Below are 13,902 nucleotides of genomic sequence, written 5' to 3'. Positions count from 1 at the left end.
CCAAACAGGAAGTGACTCATGCAGCTCCTTTCCGCAGGGCCCAGATCGCAAACCTTTGACCCTGGTTCTCACCTCTACCCTTTACACCATTAGGGAAATATTAAAAACAAAATCAACCCAGACAACTCCACAAAGGTTGAAGATCAAGAAAACAATTTTATTATTGTATAAGCAATAAACCAGAATATGGTGCACATCACAGGCAATCCAGTAAGAGACTAAAGAGAAAGAAATTGCACCCTTTTATAGCTGTAATGAGCTGAACTTTTTCCTTCAAAAGTCATGTGGTGAAGTCCTAACCCCTAGCACCTCCAAATGTAACTATATTTGGAAATATGGCCTTTAAAGAGGTGATTCAAGAGGTGATTTGGGCCCTAATCCAAGCTGACCAGAGTCCTTACAAGAAGAGGAAATTGAGACACATAAAAAGCCATCAGGGATGCACGTGCCCAGTGGAAAAACCATGTGAGGACACAACCAGGACAAAGACAGGTCTCAGAAGAAACCAAACCTGGGGATACTTTGACCTGGGACTTCTAGCCTCAGAACTGTAAGAAAATAAATTTCTGTTGTTTAAGATACTCAACCTTTGGTATTTTGTTATAGAAAACCAATAGCCAAGCAGATGCAATCCATTTCTTGTTTTCAAGATAAACAAGCTTGTCCTCAGGGAAGAGGACTGAGAGCACCATTTGTTACACATAGTTCCTTGACTCACCTGGCAATTAATGTGACAATCTATGTTTGCTAATTGGCTTTATCCAAAGGAAAAATAAACTTCTCATATTTTTATGAAAGGAAGTAGTTTTACAACTTGTAACTAGGAACCCACTGAAGTTAGACTCCTACCTTCCCACAGAAACTGGGAGAGATCATTATATTTTCAAAAAGATGGCTCACAAGATGGACGGTGGTGGTGGTGTACAACAATGTGAATATACTTAATGTCACTGAACCATTAACTTTAAAATGAATAACCGGGTAAATTTTGCCAAATATATATTTATCACAATAAAAAAAAGATGGGTCCTAAGGCCTTGAGAAAGACATTCTTGGGTTGCAAAATTAGCAAAATGCTTTTAGAAAGATTTTTATACATCTCAAAGGGGCAGGTAAGGAGTTCATAAGTTTTCTAAAGAAAATGCTCTAAGGAAAAGAGGAGAAGAAGTCTTTTCTCTTACTCTCAACAGAGAATTTTAAGCTTATGTTTTTATCTGTATTTGCCCTTACAACCTAAGCCCTTTTCCCTAATTTCACACTTGAGGAAACTGAGACCCAGACTGATGGAAGAGCTTGTCCACAGTCACCCAGTTGGTGAACGACAATGCTTGGGCTTGAGTTCAGATGTCTGCCACCCAGACTAGCGCTCACTTCTGAGATCCTTCCAGAGACAATAAAGCCCCTATACCTGTATCTGGATAAGCAGCATCTTCTCTTGCAGCTCACTGCCTGGCTGCTCTGCATATTAAGGAGGCAATGTCCTTTGGCAACATCTGTGTGGCTAGAGCCAGCACAAGCGGCTCATCTCAGTTGGGAGCAAATACAAATGACCAAAAAGCCTCTCCCAAAGCCCCCACTCCCTGCTGCAAGGGGAAGGAGAATGAGCAGGTGAGCTGTACCGGGCCACAGGGCATAGGAAAGTTCTTGTTCCCTTTTCAAATCTGTCTTGATTTGGATGGTATAAATTCCGTACTCCCCAACTGCTTTTAGGCCAAGGAAAAGCCCTGTGAAGGCAGTGCAGAGGAAGCAGAGTTTGACAGGGTTAGAGGAGAAAATCCTGGCACGAGGCTTTATGTGGTGCCATCTCCAAGAGCCTGGATTATATTGCTCCAGGCACTAAAATAACAATGGCTAGTACCTTGCTACAGCACTTAACAGCTTCCAAAGTACTGTAAAGCCATTTTTTATCATCACAACACCCTGTGAGTAAAAAAGGAAGGCTTTTTATATATGCCTACCACCTTCTCCTTCCTCTAACACACACACACACACACACACACACACACACACACCAATTCACCTTTCCATCAAAACACACACACACACACACACACACACAGATCTTTTCCCCCTACTCCCCAACCCTTGTTTAAAATATTGATTAAAAAACCTTCAGGACATTCAGGAGGTTGACCAAGGTGGTGACATGCCTCTCCTCCCACAGACACACTGAATATATAGTTATAGATGGAACAGTTTCTTCTAAAAGAAGTCCAGAAACAAGCTGAGCAACTCTTAGACATCAGGCAAATGGGAAAATAGGCCCATGAAACAAGTAGGAAAGGCTGAGACACACTCTCAACACAGACGATATCCCCAGCACAGTGCCATGCATTCGGGAGGTAATTCCTAACTCCCAGCTTCTCCCTGAAGTGCAAAGGGGTCGTATCCACATTTAGTACTCTAACACTCTCACATGAGGGATAGGCCCCCAAAACACATAGCTCTGAAAGCCAACAGAGATGGCATCCACACGCCCCACAGAACTACAGCAAACACAGGAGCAGGTCTGAATGGGTGCAAAGGCACTCTCTGCAGCTATGCCCCAGGGCTCAGTGCGGAGGGAGCAGGCAAAAATGCTCACTTCCCAGTCTTGCTCTGTAAGGGGTCTATCTGCATACTTCAAAAACTGTGGGGAGGTCAGGTTTCTAATTTACCCCGGTGGATACCTCCCCAGCCTTTTCTCTCTAGTCCTCTTCAAGTCACCAGTATATCCCTCAAAGGAATACCCGTGTCTGAGCCCATTTTTGCAGTTACCGCCCAGGAAATGGGCTCCTGCAGGGCTTCCATTCATGAATCCCACAGGACTATGGCAACCACAGAAGGAGTTCTCCCCCAGCTAGCCACCCAGCATTCAGCCCAGTGGGAGCAGGCAAAAATGCCCATCTCCTTGTCTTTTCTTTAGAGGGGTCCATCTGCGTACTTTAAAAGGTACCAAGTGAAGGTCAGGCTTCCAATTTAGCCTGAACCCCAGGGCTGGTGTGATCCTCCCCAGGGCCAGGGAAACAACAGACATCTCCTCTCACTTTCTCCCTCTAGACCACTCAAAGTCACCAGTATCTCCCCAGGAAGAAGCCTGTGTGCTTTTGAGACAGCTGACCAAAGGATGGACCAACAGATTGCCTGGCTCTGAGAGCCAGTGGGACTTGAAGTCCCACTGGACTACAGCAAACAAAGATACAGTTCTTAATGGACAGGAGTACAGCTCTGTGGCTATACACTCGGGCCAAGCACACACGGAGCAGGCAAAAACTCCCATCTGTCAACTTCTACCTGTATGGGGCTTAAATACATACTTTCAGTGGCTGCCTGAGCTTCCAATCAGATTAAGGTGGTGAATGCACATAGATAGTCCCCTCCCTTTGGAACACTGATAGGTCTTGGCACACCTGCTACTAGGTACCATTAAGAACAATGAAGGCAGCTTGGAAAGTCACAGAGGTCTAACAGACAATCTAGAGCTAGGGCCAGGTTGAATGATAAGGTTCATCTCCTGCATGAGACCACTCCATCAAGACTAGGAGAAGTGGCTATTTTATCTAATGCACACAAACCAACACAGAGAATCAAGGAAAATGAAGAAACAGAGGAATATGTGCCAAACAAAAGAACAAGATAAAACTGTGGAAACAAACCTTAATGAAACAGAGACAAGTGATTTACCTGATAAAGAACTCAAAATAATGGTCTTAAAATGCTCAGTAAGGTCAGCAAAATAATTTATGAACAGAGTGAGAATTCCAACAAAGAGATAGAAAACATAGAGAAGTACCAAACAGAAATTAGAGGTGCTGGGGAATACACTAACAACTGAAAATTTCAATAGAGGGGTTCAACAGCAGGCTAAATCAATTGCAGGGAAGGATTAGCAAATTCAAAGACAAGGCAGTAGAATTCATTCCATCAAAGGAGCAAAAAGAAAAAAGAATGAAAAAGAGTGAGAATGGCTTAAGCGACTTTTGGAAACCATCAGGCAGACCAATATATACATTACAGAGATCCCAGAAGAAGAGAGACAGAAAGGGGCAGAAAGCCTATTCAAAGAAATAGTGGCTGAAAACTTCCCTAACTGGAGAAAAAAACAGACATTCAGATTCAGGAAACCCAGAGAATACCTAAGATAAATCAAAACAGACCCACACCAAGACACATTGCAATTAAATTGTCAAAAGTTAAAGAGGAAAGACTCTTAAATGCTGCAAGAGAAAAGCAACTTGTTATATACAAGGGAACCCCCACCACAACTACCACCATAAAACTATCAGCAGACTTTTCAGAAGAAACTTTTCAGGCCAGAAGGGAGTAGTACAATATATAGAAAGTGCTGAAGAAAAAAAAAAAAAAACTGCCAACCAAGAATAAATTACCCAGCAAGTAAAGTATCCTTGTCCTTCAGAATTGAAGGGGACATAAAGAGTTTTCCAGAAAAGCAAAAGCTAAGACTATTCATCACTAGACCTGAAACTGTAAAATTCCTAGAAGAAAATATAAGGAAAAAGTTTCTTAACATTGGCCTTGGCAATGATTTTTGGGGTATGACACCAAAAGCACGAGCAATAAAAGCAAAAATCAACAAGTGGGACTACATCAAACAACTTTTGCAAGCAAAGGAAACAATCAACAAAATGAAAAAACAACGTATGGAAATGGTAGAAAATATTTGTAAACCATGCATCTGTTAAGGTGTTAATATCCAAAATACATAAGAAACCTGAATAGACATTTCTCCAAAGGAAAAAATATTAAGAGTTCAATTAAAGTACAAGCCACTGAGACATGATACTTAGCAACCGTTCTCAGTGATAGTCCCGATATAATTAAATCCAACACAAAATATTTTGAATGAATTTTTAAAAATTATTTTCTTAAGGATGGTGCATCCTGGTGATTACTAGATGCAATGGAGAAAAGTTAATTCATTACAGACAATGGATATTTTAAGCATTGGCACAAAATTCCTTCATGAAATATATGAGAAAGACTTGATAGAGAGCCTGAGGAAGAGGGAAGAGTCAAGACTGAAGCCTGGGGCTCAGGTTTGGGACCCGTGAAGCTGGGACTTCTATCTAATAAAACAAGAAACACAATAACCCACCCCAGCTCCTCTGGTTGTGGAGGGTTCTGCATCCAGACTGATATTTCTTGTCCTTTCTGCCCCATCTGCCTATCTGCCTGGATGTCCCACAAGCAGAATCACTCATGTCCCAAAACCAAGTTCTCATTTTCCACTCCCCTACATCCTCTTTCTATCCTCAGTTGATTGGACTTTACTCTGGAGATGACAGGAAATTGGTGTTTTGCAACCAATTTAAGGACAGGGTCTATGCAGTTGTATTTCGGCAGTCTCACACAGTGTCTACCACGAGGCAGGTGCTCCAAACATATTGGGTGAATAATTAGGAATGCATTTATGATAACTAAGCCACTGGAGACTTTTTAAGCAAGAAAGTGACTTAAGATTTGTGTTCAAAAGGATCACTCTGGCTGTAGTGTACAGAATCTCCTAGAGCAGGTTTTCTCAACGTTCGCACTACTGATACCTGAACTGGTTAATTCTTTACTGTGGGAGGTGGTCCTGTGTATTGTAGCATGCTGAGGAACATCCCTAGCCTCTATCCACTAAGTACCAGTAGCACTCCCTTCCCCAATTATGAAAGACAAAAATGTCTCTCCAGACATTGGCAATGTTCCCTGGGAGGCAAAATTGCCCCTAGATGAGAACCACTGTTCTAGGGAAAAGAAAATGAAAGCTCAGACAGGAGGCCACTCACCAGATAATGTCATAGGAGGAAAATGGTCATGCAACTCTCATTGACTGGAAACGTCTACCACGTGCTGGGCTAAAATATGTTATCATATTTTAAAGAGAGATATGAGATAAAAGAACCCTACTCCCACACCAGTTTCCCCCTGAAATCCCTTCAGGGTTACCTGAGGTCAAGCTCCCAAATGATTAAATCATATAACAGACACTATTACATTTTCTGGCCCCATTTGAGCACAGTGAAGTCTAATTCCCACGCCGTGTCAAAGAGGAGCGCTTGACATTGCACCATGGATATTAATTTAACTTATTCTGGGGAGGCCTCAAAATCACTTTCCAGTTCGCTCCAAGGGGGACCAGGGCAGAGGTTCTTTCGCACAAGCTAGTCCGATTCCAGGACTTGGGGGACTTCTTCCTTTACCCAAGCCCTTAGCCATTCTTGGGGAGCCTCTCCCTGGGGGTCCATGCAACAGCTGGGCTGAGAGCTGACTGCTAGAGCCAGCCGGTTTTCCTGGGAAGTCCCACTTGGAGGGCCGTGGCAGGTGCCTCTGCATTTACTCAGCAGCCTGGGGTCTCGGTTTGCTCTTCCCTGCTCCCACCAGCGCCCGCTGATTGCTGCTGGTATTAATAACATGAGCAGCAGGAGGCTTCGCGCCAGAATCAGGGCTGTCTGGATAATTATCCAGTGGCCCAGGACCAGTCGGTAAATTACTCTGTGACCTGGAATTCAGCAGGTTACCGCCATCACTCAGGCCTGCTCACTTTATTGCTCTCCCCTCCTGCTGCACTGACATTTATTTGTCTAGTTTACATTCTGAGAGCTGATTTCATGCCTTTTGTTTTCTTAGAGGTGAGAAGTAGCGCCTTTAGAGAGACGGGTTCTCAGGTCAGCAGGATGGCAGGAGTGACACGGGAGGGGGAATATTGGAACTGTCGTTTTGTGTGATCATTTATTGGGCCCAGCACAACAGCACCTGCTCTCGGCGGCACTCCCAAATGTATTTCAGTCTCTTTTGTCAAGAGTCATGGCACTTTTTGGTAAATGCCCTGTATAGGTAACTTTGCATATTGGGAAATGAGAGGTCAGAGAAAACAAACCTCATGTCACTCCCATCTTGCACACTACACTTTACTGATGCCAAATGGGAAGAGCACATTCTAGTTAATATTCCCAAAGGCAGTGGTCTCTTTCCTTGGGGCCCCTGCAGAAACTGTCCCCTTTCTCTGGAACACTCTTCACCCTCTCCTTCACCAGTCTTACTCATGGTTCAAGTCTCCTTTAAGCTGTCACTACCCTCCCTCAACCCCCAAGAAGCTTTTCCTCACCCATCTGGAACAGTCTAGTACTCATGCCCCTTTGGGACTAGAAGGTATATGACTAATTCTAGGTTGCAATTACCTGTTTTCTTGCCTGTCCAGTCTTTCAGATTGTGAGCTCAGTGACGACACAAACCAGCTCACATCTGTACTAGGCCCCCATTTAACGTAGCCAAAGAGAATTAATAAATAGACATAGGAAGATATCCTCTAACTCTACATTCTAGGCAAACCTGATTCTTAGCTTTGGTTTAGCCAAAACATTCACTTATACACCCAGTACCATTCTCCAAAACAGCTGTCATAAAGTTTCCCAGTGGGGAACCTACAGCTTTAGCTAAGGACTTTATTCCCATTCCCTGGAGTTATCTACTAGCTCTCTTCCTCTTTTCAGTTCACCAATTTTTATAAATGTACCTGAAGGTAATCTTGAAACTCTCATTTAATGTTCATTTTAACTCCATAATCCAGTTAAAAAACACCAATATTCTTGGCTCAGCTGATTAAAATGCTTTATAATTTTGATTAAGACATTTACATCTATTCAGCCTTAATTTCCTCTTGCACAGAATGAGTTTATGATCTCTTAAGTACCTTCTAGCCTCAGTTTTCTGATTCTAAAATTTGAAGTATATATTGAGACTCAGCACCGTAAAGGTGGCAACATCTCCCACTTTGCTGCAGAATCTTTTTTGACAAACAGAATACAAATCAATTAATTAGAATAATTAATTTATCTTAATAATAACTAAATAATAAGTAATCTACCTACTTTTTTCACAGTGTGAGACATCATAATCTGGCCCCTACTTACTCCTCCAACCTGTCCTGTCCTTTGCTGATCACAAACTGCTTCTAGTTCCTCTCCACACAAATACTTTTCTAGTCAGTGTGCTGTTACCTACGCTGATCCATCTGCTTGGAATGTCCTTTCTCCTTCACATACCTGGAAAACTTCTAAATCTGTTTTGAAATCCAGCTATGGTTAACTCTTCTGGAAGACACAGCACAGCCCAGAAATTTAGAGTTGAGACTGTAAAGTCAGATAGCTCTGGGACTCTACATTAGCCCACCACTTACTACTGCAGAAAAGTGAGTTAATTAATCTGAGTGAATCTTCTCATCTGTGAAATGGGTATAACAGTCCCTACCTCAAAGGGCTATAAGGATCGAATGAGATAACTTAAGCATTTGGCTCAACTCTTGGCATATAATGAGCAATGCTTAAAATTTAACTATTATTATGGACCCCAGGCTAGAATTAGTCACTTCTGATGCACATCTATCATGCTGAATTTTATATGCTTGCTGTGACCTCCTTAAAGGTCAGAGGCTTATTCATATCTGTATTCCCAGAACTGTACAAAATGCCTGGCATATAGTAAGTAGCCAACAAATGTTTTACTAAGTTAAATTGAATTGTACATTTAGAAGAGTATTCTTAAAAGAACAAGAATTAAAAATAATGCTTTAAATAAAGTAAGATAAAGATACAAATGTAGCACATGTTATCTGATAGTGACCTAAATGGCTATGACACTTTCATTCATATTTTCATGTTCACTTTGGTTCTCACAATGGATTTACATGACAAGTTATTACCCCAAGTTCGAAAGTTCAAAAGGAAACAGGGATTTAACTGTGGCCCAAAGTCACAGAGCAATGTGAAAAACCCAAACAGAATCACTTTTCTCACCTATGAGGTTTCCCTTGCCCACCCCCTCCCCCAAGGAGTGGCTAAGCCACTCTTAAAACTCAAGGATAAAATTTTAAGCTTCCAGGAAGTGATGCCCTCACCCAGCACCCAATGCAAGCAGGTGCCGAAACAGGGCTCATGCCTGCTAGTGACCGCAGTTCCCCACACTGCATGGGCTGGACGTTTTGCCCTCAGCACCAGAGAAGACACTTGGTTTCTGCCAGGGCTTGGGCTCCTCCAGACTTTTCCTGTGCCTTTGTGCAGCTGAGAAGGTGAAGCATAAGGGTCTCAAAAGCTGCAAACAGTCCCTACCTCTGGAGACAGGCATTTACTAGAAGAAAGAACAGACCAATGGCTTCCCAGAGCATTGTTCAGCCACATTAGAGAAAGGATTAAGCAGATACATTCAGCTATTCTAACAGATTTTCTTTAAGCCTTGAATACCGCCTCTCTCACTCACTCACATAATCACATTAGTTTTGTCATTAAAAGATCCCTTTTATAGAAAGTACCTAAACCGCTTAAACCACCCAGAGAGGTTGCATACATTATCAAAAACCAAGACAAACAAAAGGGATTTTCTGTTCCACATCTCAGTTTTCCTTATTCCTCAAAAAATTTGGGAAATTGAGGTAGAAATGATTTTACAAATAGACAGTGCTAGGACAACAATTCTCACCCCTTCCTTCTTTGGCAGCCCCTCAGCAAATAGAACTGGGAAAACTGGAAAGCTCCTTCAGCACTGGGGCCAGCAGGAAACAAAACTTAAGACAGTGATGAAGACAGCAGTGTGAGGAGGGGGTCGAAAAAAGTGTTTGCATCTCTGCCACAGGAAATTACATTTGAGACAAAAAGAACAGTAGAAAAGCAAAGGATTTGGGATCGGACAGCTGCCACTTACTAGATCTGTGGCCATGGCTGGGAGTGGAAGAGTCACTATTTCTCTTGGCCTCACGGCTCTCCTTTATACAATGGAGGTAACACTTGCCTTGCCTCTAGCCCAGGGATGTTGGAGCTCAAATGAGAAAAGGCAGAGAGCAGAGTTCTGATGTCTTTAAAGTATGATACGCTTTCTTATTATATAACCCCTAAAATGATAGAATCATGCCTTTTTTCTCTCTCACCGTAATATGACTGGTGCCTAACTCTTGGTATATAATGTGTGCTTAAAATTTTCTTTTTTTAAGGATAGTGTTTTTATTACCTCTCTCACCAAACTCCACTCACCCTGCCAACTGTCATCCATCAGGTCTCAGTTCAAATGTTACTTCTTTTAAGGCTTCCTCAAACCTTCAGGGAGAATTCATCACTTCTGCCTTCATGCTCCCACAGCATCCTAAATGCAACACAAATTCTTAGCCCAGTGTATTTAATCATCTGACACTGTACCATCTCTCCCCGATTAATACTGAGCTTCTTGAAAACAACTGAGCTTTGCCTTTGAATTTACTATATAACACTGTACTGCATACAACTGCCATTCAATAAATGTTTGAATGAACAACCAATCCAAAGAGTTACAGTTATTTGGCCCAAGGAAGAGAAATTCAAGGAGTAACTTAAGAATCAGTCTCTAAAATAAAGGTTATTAAATTTCAAAGAAGAGTGTGTCTGTGCTAAACTCTGTGCTATTGTGTGTAGAGTGTGATGACTATTGGGCGAATTTAATTAACAATCAGTTTTTCATCTCTTTGGCAGGGCAAAACTTGAGGAAAGCGCCTTAAATTCTGATAGAGAAGGTTTAGGTTAGACTAGAGTTTCTCAACATCAACACTATTGCTATTTGGGGCCAGATAATTCTTTGTGGGAGGCTGTCCTTTGCAGTGTAGGATGTCTATTCATTAGATGCCAGTAGCAATTCCCCCACTGCAAGTTGTGACAACCACTAACATTTCCAGGCATTGCCAAATGTCCCCTGGAGTGCAAAACTGACACCAGTTGAAAACCACTGGGTTAGACCTAAAGACTAACCATCTGCAGGTGAGGATTTTGTGGCACCAGAAAAGGAGGCACCCTCCCCACACTTCCCCTTTGGTAATCGCTGGTCCATTCTTGGAGTAAAATAGATCATTTATTTTACTGGTTTACATCGTACCTTCCATTCTGAAGGCAGGTAGATCAACCAAACTGACATCATGGTAGCATACGAAATTATCTTCTGTCAACTGAATGGGAGATTACTAAAACAGGAATAATATGACAGTCTTTACTGATGCTCTAGAGAAGAAAGCCATTTACAAAATCATCTGGCTACTTCCACCACATTGCATTTCTTCAGGGGCACTTACTGTACACCCTCAGTGTAAGAGCACTTTACACATCACCTGAGCAGAAAGTTGCACTGGGAGTTTAGCATCTTGGAGTTGATTTATGGTTTCTGCCAAGCTTTCCTTTGGGCATTTACTTCTAGCTTTCAGGAACTACAAAACAAAGAACAGCTAACCCCCTTTCTCACCCCCACACCTCTGCAGCCCCAAGCCATAGAGGAAGTCTGATAACAGATGCAAACATCTCTGCTGGAAGAAACACCTGATTCCTTGTCTAGGCTCTGCCACCACATGGCTAGTAAGCTACTGTTGGTCCCAAAGTTCACCTGTGAGCCAAGCAGGGTAAAAGTATATTTAAGAGTCTGAGCTTGTTCTTTTCAAACTACTTCATTTGTGTTATAAAACATCATTTGTTCCCCCTGTTCAACTATCTACTAAGGCATTTAAACTGGCCAGGAAACATCTATCTGGGAAAATTCTGGCCGAGAGTGTTCCACCAGACACCGTACTATTTCTAGATGAGCAACAAACTATGTAAGAGTCATACATTTCATTAGTTCACTATAGAAAAATTGTTAGACTTTGGTGTTAGGACTTTTGTCTATACTGAAGAATCGTGTAAGGATTGAATACAATGAAGTTTAGCAATACCTGTAAAGAAGCTGAAGATTTCATTCATTATACTTTTTCTCTGAAGTTCCCCACCTGGCTTCCCCAGGTTGATTGGTCTGGTTTGTCTTGTGCACAGCATGAGCAGTTTAACTGACTTCAATTTCCTCTTTGCAGATGGCTTCTTGAAAGCTTAGAGTCAAATTTCCTTGGCCTCTATCTTCAGAAAAGATAAAGAATTCCTAGGCAGCATTTCTCAGTGGATGTTTGGCAGAGCACTAGTCCCTCAAATGTTTTGTAAAACGGTTCCAGATCAAGTAAGTTTGGGAAATGGTTGCATTCTTGGTTCACAATGTACATGGCATATCAAAGGTTTGAAATATTCTGTAGTGAAAATAACCGACTTCATTTCAGTGATGATCAAACATTTTGATCCTGTACTCCTTTTTTATGTAACACCCACTAACATCTGGACTCACTAGCATTCTGTGGAACCTATTTGACAAATACTGCTTTATAGTTTGCATTCCTAGATCCATTTTACATCTCAATCCCTTTTAACTCTCTCCTGTTCCATTTATGCTGTGTTTAATGTATACTTTTAGATCACCTAAAATCCTTTCAGAACTAGGTGTGACAAAAATTTAAAAATAATAAACATGTTAGTGGTATGATTTTAAGCAAGTAGTTTTTATACTCCAGGCCTGAGTTTCTGATCACAGATGTTAGCCGTGTTAAACATACATGTACAACTAAACAATCCAAGATGGCCTTCTTGCTCTATTGTAAGCCTCCATCTCCCCATCTCCATTAGTTAGCAACATTTATTGGAACCAGCTCCATATTTGGCCCCTTGCATTGAAAAGTGGCTCTAGAGAAATCTATTCAGTTAAACGGCTATTTCTAGTCAGTGTTCTCTTTCCACCTAACATCAGGACAGAGTTACACTCAGCTCCTCTGACAGTGAGTGCGAGGCTGTGAGAGAGGGAGCCAGGGGCCCATGCAGTTGAAGAGAGGGTAAATCAGAAGTCCAAGTTCTAAAGGTATTGAACACCAGGAGATTCTCCTTTCCAAAACTCAGGGAAGCCCACGGTAAGAGATCACGTGAGCACGTATGAGCTGAGAGAGGTGGCTGGCTGGCTATACAGAAAGACGGATAGAAAGCATAGCATTTCCACCCTGAAATGTATCAGAGGGTCTACTGAGACCTGGCTGCCAGACGCCATACTAGATGCTGATCACTAGTAGTAAGAAATAGTCTCTGCTCTTAGAAACCTTGATCATCCTAAAAAGAGGGTGAAAGCATTTAGCAAAATACTGTAATTCCGGGTATGTGTACTAAATTAGAGGTGGCCAGGCACTGTTTACAGTACTGGAGATGCAGAGATGAGTAAGACAACCTGTACCTTGGTAGAGTTTACATTTTGGCAGATATGATAGGTGTGGACCTTGTTCTGTGAGAGCATAGATAAGGAAACTCCTCCCTTGGGAAAGCTGAGAGAGACTTCACAGAGGAGGTAAGCAAGTTGATCTGGTCTTTGAAAAGTACATAGAAGTTTGTCATGAAAACACATTGGACAGTAGTGGTAAGAAAAGAATTTTAGAGAAGTATCACAGAACAGGAAGTTTGGCGTGGCTGAATTGCAGGGTATTAGGACAGGGAAAGTGGCAGGTAAGAATGGGAAATGAGTGCACAGAGGTAAATCCCAATTTAAGCAAAGGCTGTACCAGGGCTCAAATGGTGGGCTGGCTCAGTGGGGCCACAGGTACTACAGCTACAGGAGAATTAGGATGCTTGGGACTTATCTAAGAATGTATGATGGCAGGTAGTATATGGTGGTAGCCCCTGAAATATGTTCCCTGGAGTCTAGATCTTTGAGCTCATATCCTATGCTTTGATTACCATGTTAACCTTGGTTCTCGAGCTCAGACTGTATTTCCAGATCTTTACATCCAGCAGCCCTACCTGATAGCTAGCTCCACTTGGTTCAAAAGTACATAAAACTCAAGCCTGACAAAACGAGCTCATGATCTTCCTGCCAAGCCTGGTCACCTTCAGGTGCTCCCTTTCCAGGTATGGCACCACCATCTGTCCAAGTGCACAAGCCAGAAATCATCTTTAATACCTGCCCAACTCATACCTCACAAAGAACCCATCCCCACTGACATTCCTTACCTAATCTCTCTTAAATTAATCCACATCTCATTGCCCTCAACACCACCCTTGTCAAAGCTACCCTCTTCTCTAA

The sequence above is a fragment of the Manis pentadactyla genome, chromosome 9 (assembly GCF_030020395.1).
Source record: "Manis pentadactyla isolate mManPen7 chromosome 9, mManPen7.hap1, whole genome shotgun sequence".
NCBI classification, from domain to species: Eukaryota; Metazoa; Chordata; class Mammalia; order Pholidota; family Manidae; genus Manis; species Manis pentadactyla.
Note: the sequence above shows the minus strand (reverse complement) of the source record.